Source organism: Dermacentor variabilis, chromosome 2 (genome assembly GCF_050947875.1).
Source record: "Dermacentor variabilis isolate Ectoservices chromosome 2, ASM5094787v1, whole genome shotgun sequence".
In the NCBI taxonomy this organism is placed as follows: domain Eukaryota; kingdom Metazoa; phylum Arthropoda; class Arachnida; order Ixodida; family Ixodidae; genus Dermacentor; species Dermacentor variabilis.
The window spans coordinates 80,719,593-80,727,183 of record NC_134569.1 but is presented as its reverse complement, the minus strand read 5'-3'; positions in this window follow the sequence as shown (position 1 = coordinate 80,727,183).

Below are 7,591 nucleotides of genomic sequence, written 5' to 3'. Positions count from 1 at the left end.
TCTTGTTTGTCAATAGAATACTGACCTCGCTGTGTCTTGACTATGTTGTCATGCAGCAATGGCAGCAAAGAAAGACTACAGCAGCTTCCAGGCCACAAGATACAAACGGACCTAAATCTAGCAGGACAATTTCCCACTTACCATGGACATGCCGTGCTAAATAGTTACGCCATTTCTCATCAAATCACCGAAGTTGAGCAACATCGTGATCGATCACTGCTTGGTAGAGAAACCACAACCACATGAGAACGCCGAGTCCTGACCGCGCTTTGCTACCATGGCCCATGTGTCTTCCATGGGCGGCGCCCATGTTTGTTTGAGTATAGGGCGATGGAACCGCTGCAGACACTAACTGTAACGCCCGAGGAAGACACACGGGCGCCCATGTTTGTCTCAGGCAAGTCATACAATTCTAGATAAAGATAAAGATAAAGATAAAGAAGGATCCTGACGACGTACCGAGTCACTGGGTCATTGCGGAACCTACACCTGGCGACAACTTTCTGTGGAAGCGCAACGAAAGCTATGGAGCCAAAAGATTTTTTTTCACTGTGCATCTGCATGTAGTACGCGAATGTAAGCAACTGGAAGCTACCTACCTTAAGACAAACACGCATCGAGGTGCGCACGGGCACGCCACATCATGCTTGGTCCGTGAAATGAGTAGGCAGATCTGTGTATCGTGAAGATCTACTTAAAACCATACTGCGACACTGCGTAGATTAACTGAGAATCTGCAGCAATATATCTTTAGCGCGATTAGACGGCGCAGTACGTACACTCGCCCACATAATAGGGACGCGCGAGCGCGTGGCGAAATCCTCCCCTTCTAGCGGCGCACCACTGGGGTCGAGACCAACGCCGGCGCGCATGCGCGTCCCTTTGAGACTGCATGCCTGTATGTTTCCGCGCTTCATCCTTGCGCGCCGGCACGCGCTGGCGATATCCGAATGTAGCCGCGAGGTGCCCCTCTTGTGATTGACGCTGTGGAGGCTTCGACGGGCAAAACTTCGTTTATACAGCGGAAGTAAAGAGTTCATTTTCGTCTTGCCTGTCTCCTTCTAAAGAGGGCGTTTTCTGCCACGCTCTTCTGAGGGAGCGCGCCCAGTTCGTAAAATGGAGGAAACCTCGAAGATTGGCCACACAAAGGTGCCGCGCAGAAAAAAAAAAGAACTTGTTGCGTTCGCCACAGGGCCGTATGCGTCAGCGGCGTCAGCGCACGTGACTCGACAAAAAGCGGCCGCAGCGGCGCGCGCGAGATCACGCTTCAGATAGTTTTGCGCCAATCGCAAGAGGGGCACCTCGTGGCTACTAGACGTGCTCGGCTTGTATCTATGACGGCTCAAAGCGATAACGCTAGCACCTTTTGCGGTCAATAGCGAAATATCACCCGGAACGGGCCCTTCGCGTGGTCTCTCCTTCCCAACGAGCAAATCATCGAGACCATGGTGGATAACCAGCGTCGTCCACCCGGCCAGCACTTGTATGTACTACGTACACTCATTCTTTGCTGCTCCCTGGTTTTCAGTCGAGTAGCTTTCTCTTGCGCCCGTTTTCGTGGTAGTCGGCCGTGGTTGAATTTTGTCCGCTGATAAAAAGACATCAAAGCAGAGGGCACGTGACCTCGCGCAACCAAGTTCCGAGGCGCGTTCTTCGTCGAACGCCATGTGCTATAGCTCTTTGAGACGGACGTGCTGTCGCGCGAGAGCCATCTAAATTCTGTGACAGACCTCTCGGGAAGGACAGGTCACTACGTCTCCCGCCGCACACTCACCCTGTGGCGGCTGCGAGAGTGGAGGATGACAGTCGCCTTCCACGTCGGCGCATCGCGCCACTGGAGACAATACACATATGGGCGAATCGGCTGCATGAATAGTCGCCTATAAATATTTTTTCATTGATGTCATCGTGGCCGCCATTTTAGGATGCTAGCTCCACGAGAATGCATAAGGTTTCTTACAATTACTAGAGAGAACTCTGGCACTGCAATCGTTCAGCCACCCTGGCAATGATGAATAGTAGATGGATTTGCCTAATCCTCGTCCTTATGGCTTCGAAAGTTCTTGTGGTTGCGTCTATTATGCTTTATCTTGGCCTAAATTTGACTACATTTCAAAGCAAGTTATACTTTTTTTAATGCAGAAGGTAATAAAACTCTGCTAGCATGTATAATTGCTGCCAATCGCAGTGGTTCTTGTTATCCATGCGTTCATGGCGTAATGATTTGAATGTCGGACTACTGCACTAGAAGTCCTGTGTTCGAGTCCTACCATCGGACAATTTTTCTAATGCTTATTGAATTATTTATAACACAATACTCTCCTAAAACGGATCCCTTTGCAAAGTCACGAAGCCTTTAAAGGGACACTAAAGGTTACCAGAAAGTCAAGTCAAAGTGATAAAGCAATGCTCTAGAAGGTCTAAGGCGTCAATATTATCGCGAACAGAGCTTTGGTAACCAAGAAATTGGGGTAAATGCATGACACGATTTGAGACCCCCCAGCGACATTCCGGTACTAGCCCGATGACGAAAGCACTCCTCATCACAATTTATGTCACTAGTACTCAACTACTCGTATTAAAAAGATCATTTCATTAAGTTATAAGACGGAAGAAAATGCTACTTGCCTACTTCTATTCGATTCTAAGAAAAAATAACATTTTGACGTTACCCTTGAGTAGTACGGGTGATCGAAAGGCTTCGTTTTCGCTCGACTCTGAGCGCTTGACTTCGCGCCGCGCGCGCTTTGGAGTTTGTTGTCAGTTGTTTCTTTATCGCGTCGTGCTGCGGTGGTCCTGCTGGCTCGCGAAACTTGCATTTGGAACATGCAGCGAGAATGCCACGTCCATGTGATGTCGTGGGATGCGCGAACGGTCCGCGGAACTTGGCCAAGGGCAGTTGCAGTGGCGAATCCAACGTTACTTATCACTGTGTGCCAACGAATGAACCTCTCCGTTCGAAATGGTTAAGTACCGTACCTCTGCCACAGCGCGCTGTCAAAGAGCCGAAAAATCACATAGTGTGCTCGCTGCACTTTCGTCCAGAGGATTACGAGTTCAACGCCGACTTACTGAAGTCGCGTGGAGTACCTTTCAAAGCAAGCTGCCGGCGTAGTAGTACGCAACGACGCCGGCAGCGCGAGCCCTCAGCAGCAGGTCACGTTCATCAGTGCTTAAATCGCTGAACTCGAGCCCAGCATCGCGAGCCAATGGGTCGTTGTCAGGGTCGTCCATTGCAACGAGCGTCGAAGTTGGCGTCATAAAATAAAGAACAAGCTTATCATCGCGCACTTTCCCTTCCGCTAGCCACCATAGTTCCGCTTTCGCGCTGCTGTCGGCTCTGTCTTGGCTGTTTCTGGCCACGCGTTTGCGTTTTGCGCAGAAAAGCCGTAGCGCCGTCTGCGGGCGCCGTTTTACTCACCGACGGCGCAACGTCACTATGAGACCATGACGTCAATACTCCTCGATCGGAGGGCGGGTGATTTTAACTGCGCTAGAGGTACGCGGACGCTTCAGAACGCATTTTCTCTTAAAATAAGTCTCTTCCTCCCACGAAACAAGCGTTTCGAGGTTTCTGGGATGGTATTTCAATAGTCCACGTTGACTTCATATTAACCTTTAGTGTCCCTTTAAAGAACCCCAGATGGTCGAAATTTCCAGAGTCCTCCACTACGGCGTGCCGCATAATCAGAAAGTGGTTTTGGCACGTAAAACCCCATAATTTAATTTAAAGTCACGAAGCCATTTAAAGTAAGGACAAAGTTTAAGCAAATCCATGTACTACCCATCATTCCCATGCTGACTGAGCCGCCCTGCATGCAGCTCCCGTAGTCACTTATCGCGATAGTTCCCTCTAGTAATTGTATGAAACTCTATGGCCAAGAAGCTGCGTAAACAAGAAACGTGACACCACGATAGCACCAAAGGCTCGTCTTGCACCAAGCGACATGACGACAGCAGGGATAATTCGCTGAGAAGGTTCACTATAAAAGAAGATAAAACGCTGTACGCGCAATGATAAGGTTCACTGACGTCATGGTGAGTGCCATGTTTGGGCACAAGCACTACGAGAAGCTGCGTACGTGACGTCGCATGAAAGCTTTATATACTGCCTCTACATATGATTGCTAGTTAAAGCCTCTGTCTCTACAGAATTGTGCAATGAAACAATAAATGCTGCTTAAACATCATTACTGCAGCAAATGCAGGGTATTTTTTTAGACAACATAATTTTTTATAAACAGTCTAAACAGTTCCTAAGCAAGGCGGACATACTTTGCCACTAATAACGTGAGCTTCAGAGGACTAATTAACAATTATTTACTGATTAACTCTTTTATTAGTACCTTAGGGCCAGTTGACTAAATGACGAACTTGAAGGCAGTCACATTTTAATGCGCCCTCATTTTTTAAAGTCTTGAAAGCCGCACCTAATTCGAGAGCTGCATGTATCGACTGATAGCGTGCTTGGCTGTTTCTCTTGACGAATAAAAAGAGGAAATTAGCCCTGCAATGAAATTGATGAGCGGAAAGAGAAGTCTTCGCGCCCCAAAGTTGGCTGCCATGTACAACACCTGGCGTAAAAATAAAGATGTATAAATTTCGGAATGCAGTCAATAGAAAAGGGCGATAGAACGGGGTGGTCAGGTTAGGTGACTGCTATATCATCAAATTGCTTTGTCGGCCAAAAGAAAAAAGAAGCTCTATTATGTGTTTTCTCTTACTATTATTTCTTTTTCTTGCTGCAAATTCCATCCGCTTCATTATTCAAATTCAAAGCGACCTCTTTTGTTATTTCCCAAGGAAGCTGTTAAGTGCGGCTTTGGCCCAATGTGATCGCCCCTACAGTCGCTCTAACCAGCCAAAGGTGGGAGTGATCCTTTGACCATGTTGAAATCCGTAATAGTGTGCGTACGCTATCCACGTCAAACACGCATAGCGTAGGCCTTTGAAGGAAAATCCCGCTGTTCGTGGCTGCAGACGACGCACCAGCACCGCCGCAAAAGTGCGCCGGCAAGCGCGAACAAGGCGGTGCCGCAACCTCTCTTTATGCGTTTGTAGTAGCTTAAAGAGCGCGTTTCATTGGGCGACAGCGAAAAGTGTATTTGCGGCAGGACAAACAGGACGTGTTTTCATACTACAGTATGCACAATGCAGAACAACTGTTCCATTGTGTGTAATTCATTGTTTGTATTACAACATCCAAACGTTTGCTCTTTAGAACCATTGTCGAAGAAGCGCGTAAGAAGGTCATGCTGCTGTTCTGCTGAAGCACGTCAGCACACGTTCTTGGCAGCCTAGCATTCGTCCCATATTCCTCCTACTCCTCATCACTGGAGTTTGGTTTGGAAAGAAGTGTATTATGCAACACAGTACCGTTGCTATGCCTAATCACCGCGACGTTGTTGTGCCCCATGAATGTCAAAGTACACAGAATAATTGTATTGTCCTTACCACTGGCCTTGCGCTCACCGAAACGTAGATCCCCGCAACGCACGCTATTTGCATAACAGGTGGACGTGAACAATGAATTATGAGAGAAAAATTCTGTATAGAACAAAACTCTCTCTCTCTCTCTCTCTGTCTCTCTGCATTGGCATTGGCTTCATGCCAATGCCTTGCAAAGTCCACTGCTATAATTTGTAAATTGTCATATGGGTCATAAGATAATTAGCTAGAAAGCGAATTAGTGAATTCTTGTTAATTGGCCGATTTTGCGTTTCAATTTTTTGGGCAAGTAGTGTGCGCCGCTTCCAGTAGACCGGCGTATAAAATACAATTGAGCCATCTGCCACAGTGTGTGTGTGTGTGTGTGTGTGTGTGTGTGTGTGTGTGTGTGTATGTGTGTGTGTGTGTGTGTGTGTGTGTGCGTGCGTGCGTGCGTGCGTGTGTGCGTGCGTGCGTGCGTGTGCGTGTGCGTGCGTGCGTGTGCGTGCGTGCGCGTGCGTGTGTGTGTGTGTGTGTGTGTGTGTGTGTGTGTGTGTGTGTGTGTGTGTGTGTGTGTGTGTGTGTGTGTGTGTGTGTGTGTGTGTGTGTGTGTGTGTGTGTGTGTGTGTGTGTGTGTGTGTGTGTGTGTGTGTGTGTGTGTGTGTGTGTGTGTGTGTGTGTTATAGATTATGGCAAATCATTTTACTGACTTTTCGGTCGGACAACCGGACTTCGTCGGAGTGAATACAAGTGTAGTTGCGTTATATTTATATACTAAGGCCCCACTAGACCCTTATCGCTTTCTCCCACACGACTTGCGCGAAATCAAGCACTAGTCAAACAATATGCAAAACCAGTACACAGTGAAAAAAATGTAAAAATAACCGGGCAGTTGTACAAATCACAGCACATGGGAAGCCTAACTTCATGTAATCACATAACCATGCGATGCTAAAAAAGCACAAACCACAGACGACTAAAAAATGACCGCGAGCCCTGTCTTCCGCACTGCTGCAGACAGCAGTATTTCAAATGCATACGTGTGCGAAAACTAGTATATTATGCATTATAAAAAGGAAAACTTTCTACCGTCTCAAAATTGCAATAGTCATGCCCGCATAGCACCAGTCAACACGTGACTCATGCAACGTATCCTATAGCCGGAGCTGCCAGCCGCAGGGCCCAAATCTAAACTTGTCAATATAAAAAATCCTCATACAAAAGGCCGCCGTGAGCACGGATCAAACAAAGATATATATAAAACTGATCAATCTGAACTTGCGATGCAGGTTAATTTTCCGATGTTTTCGTTGAAACCACAAGAAAGAGCCTACATACTTGTACATCAGGTAAGATTCGCGGGCTAAACGATCGTGCTGAGAAGGAAAACCAGATTACAGTGTGGGCACTCTAAAACCGCTGAACTGGTGTCCAGTTGTACATAGGTGCTTTGACAGCAGAATGTGTGGGAAAGGCTTTGCGTGAGAACGATGATTATTAAATCGTTTCCAAACGGCATTTCTGTTTCTACAATATATTGTAGGTGGCAGGTACCACACTCAAGCAGATAAATGGCGAATCACAGAAGTTGCCTTTGATGCTGAACGCGCATATATATATAAACGTGCGTATACTTATATATATATATATATATATATATATATATATATATATATATATATATATATATATATATATATATATATATATATATATATATATATATATATATATATATATATATATATATATATATATATACGTATAAATTATAAATTATACGTATAAAATTTTATTAAGCTACCCACGCGTATATTACTCCACGACGAGAACTTCGGCAATAATGACAATAATGATCCGATCCGCACTCGGGGCATCGGATCTCTCGGATCGGGACACTACAACAGAAACACAGCAACAAGAAACACACTGGGCGTGGGGCTATCGCCTAACCACGTTCAGAGACCTCACCCAACACTGCAGACTCGAAAGACGCCCATTCCCGCCACCGCACGATAAATTGAACAGGAACGAGGCCGTAACTTTACGCTTGCTCCAGACGCACACCTACCCTAGCCCCGCTATCTTACACCACTGCTATCCGCGTTTATATCCAACAGACGCATGTAAAACATGCGGACAGAGAGCAACGCTGCGACACATG